Below are 12,120 nucleotides of genomic sequence, written 5' to 3'. Positions count from 1 at the left end.
TCCCCCTCCCAAATGACCCTTGAGACTAAATTAGTTATATAGCCCTGTGGCACTACAAGTTTGTGTGTTCACTTTTGAAGATTTAAATACACACACACACACATTTTCTGAACCGCTTGTCCCCTACGGGGTCACGGAGCCTACCCAGCAACTCAGGGCGTAAGGCCGGAGGGGAAGGGGACACACCCAGGACGGGACGCCAGTCTGCCGCAAGGCACCCCAAGCAGGACTCAAACCCCAGACCCACCAGAGAGGAGGACCCGGTCCAACCCACTGCGCCACCGCACCCCCATTAAGATTTAAATAAAGTTTCATAAATTTGATATATAGTTTGGGTGAAGCCATACCAACACATGTGGGAACAGGTGCAACCTACACCTCCTGTCAGTTTTGCAAATTTATTAGGGTTCGGTTTGGGGAGAACCAATGAGAGGAAAGAGGGATGGGACAAATTTTGAGACTTTTCTAGAAGGATGCAGGAGAGAGTGCTCTAGGGTATGAGGAGAGAGGAGGTGATATTTTCTGGTTGCTCGAAGAACACACACACACACACACACACACACATTTTCAGAACCACTTGTCCCTTACGGGGTCACGGGGAACCAGAGCCTACCCGGCAACACAGGGCATAAGGCCAGAGAGGGAAGGGGACACACCCAGGACGGGACGCCAGTCCGCCGGAAGGCACCCCAAGTGGGACTCGAACCCCAGACCCACCGAACAGCAGGACTGCGGTCCAACCCACTGCGCCACCGCACCCCTGCTCGAAGAACAACCAAAGAGAAAGATATATCATACCTAGGAAATTTCCGTGGTGTACTCGTTGTCCCACAAGTCATTCCGTTAGGAAACGGCAAGTTTTCAGCAGTCACGTCGAGCTGACAGTGATGGTGGAGAGGAGAACCCAATAGCGCTTTGTGCTTCTGGCAACGCGCAAAGTTTCTGGGGCATTGTTGGAGTTTTCACCTGCCCCGAACGCGAGTGAACAGCTGACAAGTTAAACTGCTTTTTTTTTTTTTCCATACTCACGAGTGTGAAGCAACCATAATTCTTGGGTCTCAATGTACACAAGCTGCGATCAGGCCTGCAATGAGGGGGTGTTTTACATGTGTTTGAAATACTCCGGAGTATTCCAGTCATTAACTACTGTGTGTGAGCAAAAGAAGGTTCTGTAGGAAACTTCTAAGGCTGTGTTGTGTCAAAGTGTAGCAGTGAGGTTATTTGTTGTTTCTAATATTGGAGTGCACTTGTGAATGTTGTGGTTTCTTCATGTTCTGGTTATTTGCATTTGCTTTGATCTAATGGGATTTTGGGGTTAGTATTGTATAGAGGACAATAATCTTTGAATATTTCTTTGGGTTTTCTATTTACATGGTGTTTGGAGAATTTAATACATTTGTTCTGTTACTGAGCTACTTGAGTTGGGTTCTAACATTTTAATTGTTAGAATAGAACCCAGGGCACCACCCTCATAGTCATGTTAACAGAGGGTGGTGCTACAGTTATATCACAGTCACATTCTCAGGACACATGATTATACACGCCAACCAAAAGATCCTCACCATGCCACTCCACTGTCACACCCTACATCATCAATCTCTTATGCAAGAACAGCATACCTAGACCTCATTCAGCGTGTACCCTGCTTTTACCTTGTACCCCATGCCTTCGGGACAGGCTGTCGACTCCTTTGATCCTGACTTAGACAAGCAACTAAGGAAGACTGAGTAAGTCATAGAGGTAGAAGATTAACAAAGAGTAAACAATAAAATAAACTAAGACCATTGTGTTTGAATATTTGTGCCAGTGTCTGACACACTGATGGACATGTATGGCATGTATATGAGAGTGCGCATAACTGAAGGTGTGTGGATAATTTTTATCATTACACTCATTACAAACATCTTGAGAAAACATAGAATGATGACTGTTACATCATTAAAAATACAGAACAGGAAGAATATTCCTGAAATAAGGGCAGTACAGTAAAACTCCCAGAAAACCAATTATGGAAATTTCATGTTTTAAGTTTTTCTGTGTGGGGGGTGCAGTGGGTTGGACTGGGTCCTGCTCTCCAGGGGGTCTGGGGTTCGGGTCCCGCTTGGGGTGCCTTGCGATGGACTGGTCTCCCATCCTGAGTGTGTCCCCTCCCCCTCCAGCCTTACAGCCTGTGTTGCCGGGTAGGCTCTGGTTCCCCGCGACCCCGTGTAGGACAAGCGGTTCAGAAAGTGTGTGTGAGAAAGTTTTTCTGTGCAGTTGTAAATAGGCTCTAAGGACTGTCTGTAAGTCCTTTCTCTGTACCTTTTAATTTACAGTGATTCATTGTAACACATGACACAAATATTCCTCACTTACATTAAGTAATCTGATCTAAGTCTGTGTGTAGTTTCCATCTTCTCCCTGTGTCTGTACAGGTTTGTGACTAAACTGTAGACTGCTATGGCTCTGCACTAGGACAAATGGTTATCGATAAAGACAGACAAGATAATACTTTGTTTACGCAGAAATTTGTCTTGCTTCTCCAGCTCAGCAATCCATCCACCTTATTACATCACAAAAAACACAAATGAAACAACTTGTCATAATCCCAAAAACAGTAAAAAGCCATTACATAAAATCAAATACAAATCCTCAAAAACAGCATGGATAAATCTGCATTTGCATTTTTAGTGCAGGTACATCAGTCCGTGGAATGTATGTGTACGTGTGTGTATATGTGCATGAAAAAGAAGTAGAATCACCTCCTTAACCTCCCGTTGGTTCAGTAGTGTGATGAAGTGAGGAATAAAGGAGTGTTTGTACTTATTCCTCTTACAATCTGGCACCCTAAGCACCTCCCAAAAGGCAGAAGCTGGTACTCATGTAAAACATAAGAATGAGCTGAACTGATCTTCTCTGCCAGTCTAGAGGTGTGCTTGATACAACTATCTAGGAAAGAATTTTCCACGCAATGACCTACCATCTTTGAACAGATATTCAGCAGTCTTAAAATTCTGCTTTTCAGCTGAATCAAGAGGCCACAGAACCAGACCAGGCCTCCATATAGCAGAGTGCTGCAAATTGTAGAGCAGAATGAATAAATAAATAAATAAATAAATAAATAAAATAAAAAATAAAAGAATCTCCCTACTGACTCCAAAACATCTAAGTCTTCTCAGAAAGTAGATTGTTGGACCTCATTACATATGTAATCCACATGATATGACCAAGATAAAGCATTATCCACATATACTCCCAAATATCTGAAGGATGAGGACTGCTTTATAGATTTGTTGTAAATGATGACTGGGGCTGGTGTGAGCTGTGTGGATCCAAAAATAATTTCCTCTGTTTTAGTGGGATTTAAAATGAGGTTGTTCTGATTACACCATTGGATCACTGTGTTCACACTGTCAAAATAGGAGTCTGGCTTCTCTCCCTCAGTAATCAATGCTACCAGTGCTGCGTCATCAGAAAATTTAATGAGATAATGATTAGGCACACTATGACAATCATTAGTGTAAATAGTAAATAACAATGGTGAGCTGACACAACTTTGAGGAGCGCTGTCGTCCGGACGGGAGTCCGACACGGACGCGCGTTGCTATTACGTCCAAACACAGACGAAATACAAAATGACCTCACCTCACGTACAGTGTGATGTTAAAAGTGCACTGTGCGTATTGTAAGACACTCGGTGAAAGTGAAACAGGAAACACGAGACCAGGAAACACACACGATGTTTGAACTACGGTGAACAGTGAAACGCTAATCCGTGAGTATGACCGCAACCCCGAGACGTGACGAAATACCGGACTGGAACGATGGACCAGGACTGGAGAACAAGAGGCTGGAACTGACGGGACGGGCACTCGGGACTGGAACATGAACACCTAGGAAACAGACTGAGGGAACAAGAGACTACGAATCGCCAAGCGAGCACAATAGAACCGCTGATTAAGAATCCGCGAGTAGTTCTGCTCCGCTGGCTCCTTTTATACCTCCATGTCCTACGAGACTGTGAGGTGATAGGTAAGCGTTAACTAGCGGCACTGAGTGGCGCCGCCTCTGACCAGGAGGGGCAGTGACCCCGTGGTACGTGACAAGCGCCAGTACTTGTCATAAGCAGAGGGGAATATGTGTTCTTAATTTTAACCAACTGTTGTCTGTTAGTGAGAAAAGAACTGTACCAATGAATGAGACACGAATTTATCTCCAACTGAGACATTCTGGAAAGCAACAAGTCTGGTTTGATTGACTTATTAAATGCCGAAGAAAAGTCAATAAACAATACTCTAGCATAAGGTTTTCTTTTTGATGTATCAAGGTGTTTTAAAGCAAAATGCATAAGAGTAGCTACTGCATCTTCAGTGTTGCACTCCCGCTTATAAGCAAACTGGGAAGGATCTAATTTATCCTGAATAGACTGAAAGAGCAAATGGGAGAGGATTTTTTCCAAAGATTTCATTAATACAGCGGCAAGAGCTACAGGTCGATAATCATTACACTCTTTGGGACATGTTTTCTTAGGATGCGGGATTATGTAGGAAGTTTTCCAGGCTGTGGGGACCCTATATGTATCCAGCAATTGCTGAAAAATGGACTGCCACACAGGTGCGAGCTCCTCACTGTAGTTCTTTAAAACAAAGGCACTGATGTTGTCGGGGCTGATGGACTTACGTGCATTAAGATGTCTAAATGCGTTGGCCACCTGTCCTACTGAAATTTCCACTCTATCATCAGGCCTTATAAGTACTAATCTCAGCACATCACTGCAACAGTCCCAGAGGTCTCGAACCTGGTAAAAAAAAGTATTCAACTCTACAGCAAAGGCCACCTCATCGTTTGTTACCAATGACTTCTGTTGTTTACTGGGCATACCTGCCATGCTTTTCTGGGATTATTAGCCCTAAAAGACTCTTCTAGATATCTCTTACAAATAGTCTTTGCCTTCCTGATTTTATCGCTCACCTCCTAGTCCCTCTTTTGCAGCTCTAATTTATCCTTATTTTTAAAGGCTATTTTCTTCTGATTCATTATACGTTTAATGTCTTTGGTTATGTAGAATTTATTATTAGGGTACACTTTAATTGATTTTGTGGGAATAATAGACTCAACACAAAAATTGATGTAATCAGTTGTAACTGAGCATGCTGAGTCCAAAGTGCCCTCCCTCAGCACCTTCCAGCCAGTACAGTCAAAGCAGGCTCCCAGAGTGTCTTTGCTGTCCTGTGTCCAGTGCCTTACCACCCTATTCAAAGGTTTATTACTTTTTAGTTTGGTCCAATAAGTTGGAATAATATGCACCACATTATGATCAGAGTTGGGTAGCGGTGGTTTGCTTCTGGAATGATAGGCATTACTAATGTTTATGTAACATTTGTCCAATATATTATCCTTCCTCGTTCCACATTTTACAACCTATTGAAATCCTGGCAAAGTTTTCTCCGGGTTGCAAATGTTAAAATCACCAAAAACAACGGTGGGGGCGTCGGGAAATTGAAGTTGTAAATTGCACACACTGTCCGCTATTAAGGCTGCAGCCCGATGCACTTTGCCGCTTGGTGGAACATAAACAACAAACAGCAGGATGCAACCAAATTTCCGAGGGAGGTAGAATGGTCTCAACCCAATGGCCAACAACTCAAAATCATTATTACATAATACCAATTTAACAGAATATTGACGACACCACCGCTCATTTATGTAAACACGCACCCCGCCCCCCCGCCCCCCCCCCCGCTTTTCCCAGAGCTTTCATTCTTATCTGCTCGTAAATGAAAAGCTGTTTATATCAAAAAAGAAGTCTGGGGCAGCCGCTTGCAGCCAAGTTTCAGTAAAACAAAGAAGGGCAGCCTCTCGAAATTCAAAAGCATACCTCACATATGTCCTTATCTCTTCCATTTTATTCTGAATGGAGCGCAGATTAGCCAGGATTATAGCAGGTAATGCTGGTCTAGATCCCCATGACCAGAGTTTCCTCCTGATTCCTCCCCATCTGCCGCGCTTTCTCCTCCAGGCTGTTGATCTACTGGGCTCGCCACAACTGAAAGCCGTCAACCCGGTCCGCCTCTCAATCTGTCCTGCCGGTCGTTTCAGATCATTTGGAATGTTGTCCAGTAGCCCTGGTGCCGCTTGGTCTATCAATCCCATTGGAATCCGGAGAACCAGGAGTATGTTTCGACTATAACTAATCACTGGCTGTCTCGCACTACGCCAACATTCCATCACACACGCCCAGCTTTTACACAAACAAACACAATCCAATAAATAGTATAACTTCCACCACTTTCACCACACGCAAAAACATCCACATGCTTTTGAAGTCCAATTAAAAGGATGTACAAAGCAATCACAAAAAGCAAAAACACACCAACACACCAGATTGCTAGAGCAGGTAAGCGAGTCGCCAGCTGAGCAGCGCCATCATAAAGAAATTAATAAAATCTTATCATACCATAATGCAAGCTGAGGCCTTGCATTAACTTAATCTCCTAAATTTAGAAATTCTGAGATGTAGAAATTGTCACATGTACCCAGCCTGCACCTGCCCCTCATCAAGGCAGCAAGGGTTAGAAGGACCAGGAGCCCACGCCTGATTGTGGAACCTCTCATGAACAACCGCGACCTCAGTCTCTCCAGCAATTCCCATCCCATCCCATCCCATCCCATCCCATCCTATCCCATCCCATCCCATTCCCAGATCCCTTAGTGTTCTGGACTTGTTATAGTTGGTGTTCAGTTGTCTGTGTAAACAAGTATATCTGCTTTTTAATGCTTTATTGAAACTAATTAAATGTATTCATTTAACTAAGATCAAAGTTTAACAAGGCTTCATTTGTTCTCTCTGCCTGTACTCTCTTGCTGCTTCATATTTTTTGTGAACTGCTTGATCGCAACCATCCTGGTCTCTTCATTTACAACCATGTTTGCTGCTATACCTAAGCATTTAGCAAGACTGGTCTATATTTAATAATAAAATGTACATTGCAGTTTCAAAATTAAATTTAATTCATTTATTAGAAGTGTCTGCTAAATGAATATGTCTGTATTCCAGTTCCACACACACACTTTCTGAACCGCTTGTCCCATTCAGGGTCATGGGGAGCCAGAGCCTAACCTGGCAACACAGGGAGCAGGGCTGGAGGGAACACACCCAGGACAGGACGCCAGGCTATTGCAAGGCACCCCAAGCGGGACTCGAACCCCAGACCCACCTGAGAACAGGACCCAGTCCAATCCACTGCACCACCGTGCCCCCCTTATTCCAGTTCCACTGTTTTTCAATATTTTTTTACCACTATTACCATCTGATGAAACAAAATCTAACCGTTGAGTGACACAAAGGGTCAGTCAGCTATTTTACAAAGTTTTGTTTACCCCTTTTCCTCAAGGATCTGCATCCCAAGCCAGCCTTACACACTCCCCAGCAAACACTCACCCCCTTATTTTCTGTATCAGCACCCACATAAGTTGAACAACTATTTTACATTTGTCCCACAAATCCCATAATCCGCAAATATTTACAATAATCATCTGCTCCCACTCGAACGTGACACTCTTCAGTAACATGGTTCATTACATAATCGTCGACATACGGTGCCCCAAAATTGGAATGGGGTATGATGACTTTGTCCATGAGCTGCAGGTAGGTGGTATGAGCTCCATTTAATCCAAACGGTAGTGTGACAAATTGGTGCACACCAAAAGGAGTAGAGAAACCTGAAATTTCATGGAAAAGGACAAGGGAATCTGCCAGTAGCCCTTGAACAAATCCAGTGTTGAATGAAAATGAGTAGCACAAGCCCACGCACTATAAGTCAATGATGAGGGCATGACACCAAGGAATCAGTGTGGACCCAACTGCAGGTTCCGTTTATTGAAAAAACAATAAAGAGCAAGCAAGAGTTGTCGCGGATGGGCGTGGGTTGATCAAGGAGCAAACGTTGTTCGAGGGACAAGACTTGAGACAAGGTCAATTAAACAAAGCCGGGGTCTGGAGCCGTGGACCTGGTGAATAGGGAACAAAGGATGAAGAGGGTCTTGGAAGGATGAGGAGGTCAGTATAAGTTCTATCCAAAGAACTGGAGAAGCGGTGTTTCCCGATGAGGTTCTGCAACTCAGTATGCAGGAACGGCTTCTTTATAACCCACAGCTTTCATCAGGGGCAGGTGCAGGCATTTGGCACGAGGATGTGGGAGTGACACCACCTGCGGATATCCCTGCAAATGTCTGAACAAAAAAACCTGTAAACAAAAGTGTTTTATTCTGACGGAGGTTACCTGCCATTGGATTAGAGTAGGCTGCCTAAAATACCATGGTGGTAGCAGGCGTGGCATCAAACCTTTACATTTGAACATTTAATCATTTAGCTGACACTTTGCAAAGCAACTAAGTATTTATGCATTTATACAGTTGGGTAATTTTTTACTTGAACAGTTTTAGTGTAAGTACCTTGCTCCAAGGCAGCCGCTCTAACCACTATGTCACCAACTGTATCATGCCACCCATAGCTGTGTCATACCTGGTCTGATTCATCTGCTGTCATGTCACCGATGTTAGTCGTTACATATTTTTAACATTTTGTCAGCCATAATTTAATGCAAACCTACAGCCACCAACACCAAAGCTACAGTATGTGGTTTCTGTGCTGGCCCTGAAATTCACACCTGTACGAAACTCAGGTTTCAGTTTTTGCTCCTCTCTGCCTCTACCTTCTGTCTCACATCCATTGCATTATGGATTCAGTTTTGATTTTGTATGTATATTTATTTATACTTATTTATTTATTCAGTTGGGGGCGTGGTGGCGCAGTGGCGCAGTGGGTTGGACCAGGTCCTGCTCTCTAGTGGGTCTGGGGTTTGAGTCCTGCTTGGGGTGCCTTGCGATGGATTGGCGTCCCGTCCTGGTTGTGTCCCCTCCCCCTCCAGCCTTGTGCCCTGTGCTGCTGGGTTAGGCTCCGGCTCCCTGCGACCCTGTATGGGACAAGAGGTTCAGACAGTGTGTGTGTGTGTGTGTGTGTGTGTGTGTGTGTTTCAATGAACACAAGTATTTATTCAACACCTTTCAGTGCTAGATACACTGCCTGATATATGTATATCATTATTTGGAACTGAGTACATATCTTGATCTCTCTCACACACGCACACAATCAACCTTGTACATAGCCCCTCAGCCCCCACTTCCTTCCCAGAGGAGATGCAAATTACGAGTATTACAGCATCATCCAGTCAACCTGATTCCATGGGATCTCTTTTGGATGTTTACCTAAGCAACCTGCACCAGAACTAACAGAGACTGAGAAAGAATCATGAATCTACTCTTCTTCCTCATTGCCTTCCCCCTGGGGTATCATGATTGGCTCCGGGAGGAAGTGGTGGACCCCAGTGCAGAGCGAATGTCGTGGTTTATTCAGGGAAATCCAAGAGGCGAGGTCACAGTACAGGCAATTGGTCTTCGAGGCGCGAACATCGTAACAAGAACAATCCAAAAGGAAAGGTTGGTAAACAGGCCAATGGTCGATGATCAAAAGGAGGCATAAAGATTGAGGAGTAAGGGCATGGGAGAAGACTAAGGGATCAGGAAGGAGTAGCGCAATTGCAAGGAGGTCGCAAACAACAAGGCTAAACAAGGTTCCGCGTCAGCTCCTGGTCTGACGCAGCCTTTTATGTCCTAGTCTGCGCCGCACCTTAGGTGTTTCGCGTTGGCTCGGCGGTGTGGGCGTGGCATGGGGTATGTATTCTTTTCCTCCCTCCTTCCCACCCCTAGCTGTACTAAATGTGTGAATAATTGTATGTTAACATTGTAAGTCGCTCCGGAGAAAAGTCTCTGCTAACTGCATTAATGTCAATACTGTGATATGAAATTGGAGTTAGGCATAAAGGATAGAAAAGTTGCTTAAACAAAAAAATTAACTGATGACCACATGTATTTTACCTGGAAACATTCTAATCATTTACCTTCCGAAGTGTGTAGTGATAAAGTCATCATTTAAAAAAATGTAGATTGCACCGCAGGGCATTGCCAATTTAAGACTGCTCCTAGTACTGAAGGTTAGATCATTTCACTATATACTGTGTTTTTGAGGTTTTTTTGAAATATCTGTCTTATGAATAAATGCTGGGCAATTAAATCAGCACTGTCCGGTTGGTTTGATTCAAGGAGAATGGCTGCTGGGATTAGATAACAGTAAACGGTACCCTACGTCAATCAAAGCAAGAAGTGGAATGAGTTTGTACATGTACCATAATCACCTTATACCCCAGACAGATCATTAGGGATTTATATATTTATTTTTAAGATTTGTTTGCTTGCTGCTGTTGCTTTTCTTAGTGATTTACTCATTTGTATAGTTGGGGAGTTTATACTGTATCAGTTTAGGGTAAGTACCTTGATAAAGGGTCCTTTTGCAGGAGGTGGGGGATTCAAATCTCTAAACCACCTAATGGCTCTATTTACCTGCAGTTTTCATATGTAATCACTCAAATCTTTGTAAACATAGTAAAAACATACTCTAAGTGCTGTATGTCATTGACGGTGAGGTATTTAGCAGGTATAAACACATGTATTTTAATATTAACTAATTAAATGGAACACTCACTCACTCATTACCAGTAACTGCCGCTCCAGTTGAGGGTTGTGGTGATCCGGAGCCTGTCCCAGAAGAACAGGGTGCAAGGCTATGCAGGGTACACTCTGAATGGCATGCTATCCAATCCCAGGGCAGCAAAAAACACATTCCAGGAAATTCAGAGGTACCAATACTCCTGAAACACATTTTAGGAATGTGGGAGGAGACATGAGCATGACAATGAAAACCTACAGTAACACAGTGAGAAAATGTAAACTCAACACAGACTGAGCTGGTTTTGAAATGACATCCAAAGAGCCTACAGACTGTGAGGCAACAGTGCTGCTTAGTATACTTCTTTGAAAGATTGTTGAGTAGGAGAGATATACTTGTTTACTGGTATGTGTGACTGTGGATGTGTGGGTGTACTTTCCGTGATGCATTCACATGCCTGTTACTCTGGTGTGACTGTCATTTGCATCTAATCACATGTCTCGTGGTGATTTGGTGGTCATAGCCAGCATCAGAATGGCACTATGTGACGCTCAGTTATTTCAAAATATAACATCTCCAGTCCATACAGTAAGTAAGCAGATAATGAGATGCTGATAACCACACATACACACACTTTCTGAACCGCTTGCCCCATATAGGGTCAGGGGGAACCAAAGCTTAACCCAGCAACACAGGGCATAAGGCTGGAGAGGGAGGGGACACACCCAGGACAGGGCACCACTCTGTCACAAGGCACCCCAAGTGGGACTCGAACCCCAGAGCCACCCGAAAGCAGGATCTGCTCCAACCCACTACGCCACTGCGCCACTGCACCTCTTGGTGACAACAAGAGAAGATATGTGGTGCATGCACCATTAACGTAGATAGTACACAGGTTACCAGGCAGCGGGAGAAGAACAAGTGTATAGTTCAAAAGGCTGTTCCAAATTTTGAAAATTGGCTCGACAAGAATGGGTCATATCTTATAATTTCATTTAGCTGCCTACCTATGTCAACCATCAGTTGCCAGTCTTGTACTGTCCCAGGAGCCCTGAACTGGCAGCTAGTAGCAGCTATAACTATTTCATAAATATCTGCAAATCAAAGGACTATTGTGAAATAGTCAAAATGATATTCTTTCAATGCGGTGGCCTCGTAGACAACATAACGATGTGTGTGAGCTAAGACTGCAATACACAGATTGCAGTACACAAGGGAGCATGTAGTTCAGAATCAGAATCAGAACGAGCTTTATTGCCAAGTATGTTCACACATACAAGGAATTTGTCTTGGTGACAGAAACTTCCACAGCACAGACAGAACGACAGTGACAAGACAGATGAGAAGATAGAATATGTGGATGAAGGATAAAAAATATATAAAAATATAAAGTACCCAATATACAAAAATAGTCACTAGACATTGTATGTATGTACAGGTATGTTCTACACATATGCAAGGGAGTGTGAGTAAGAGATATGATGTGATAAATAGTTATAAATATAAATATAAATAGCGTTGTGTTCACTGGTTTACTCTCTAGGGGGGATTTAGCTGTTCATGAGGTAGATGGCCAG

The sequence above is a fragment of the Scleropages formosus genome, chromosome 5 (genome assembly GCF_900964775.1).
Source record: "Scleropages formosus chromosome 5, fSclFor1.1, whole genome shotgun sequence".
Taxonomy (NCBI): domain Eukaryota; kingdom Metazoa; phylum Chordata; class Actinopteri; order Osteoglossiformes; family Osteoglossidae; genus Scleropages; species Scleropages formosus.
Note: the sequence above shows the minus strand (reverse complement) of the source record.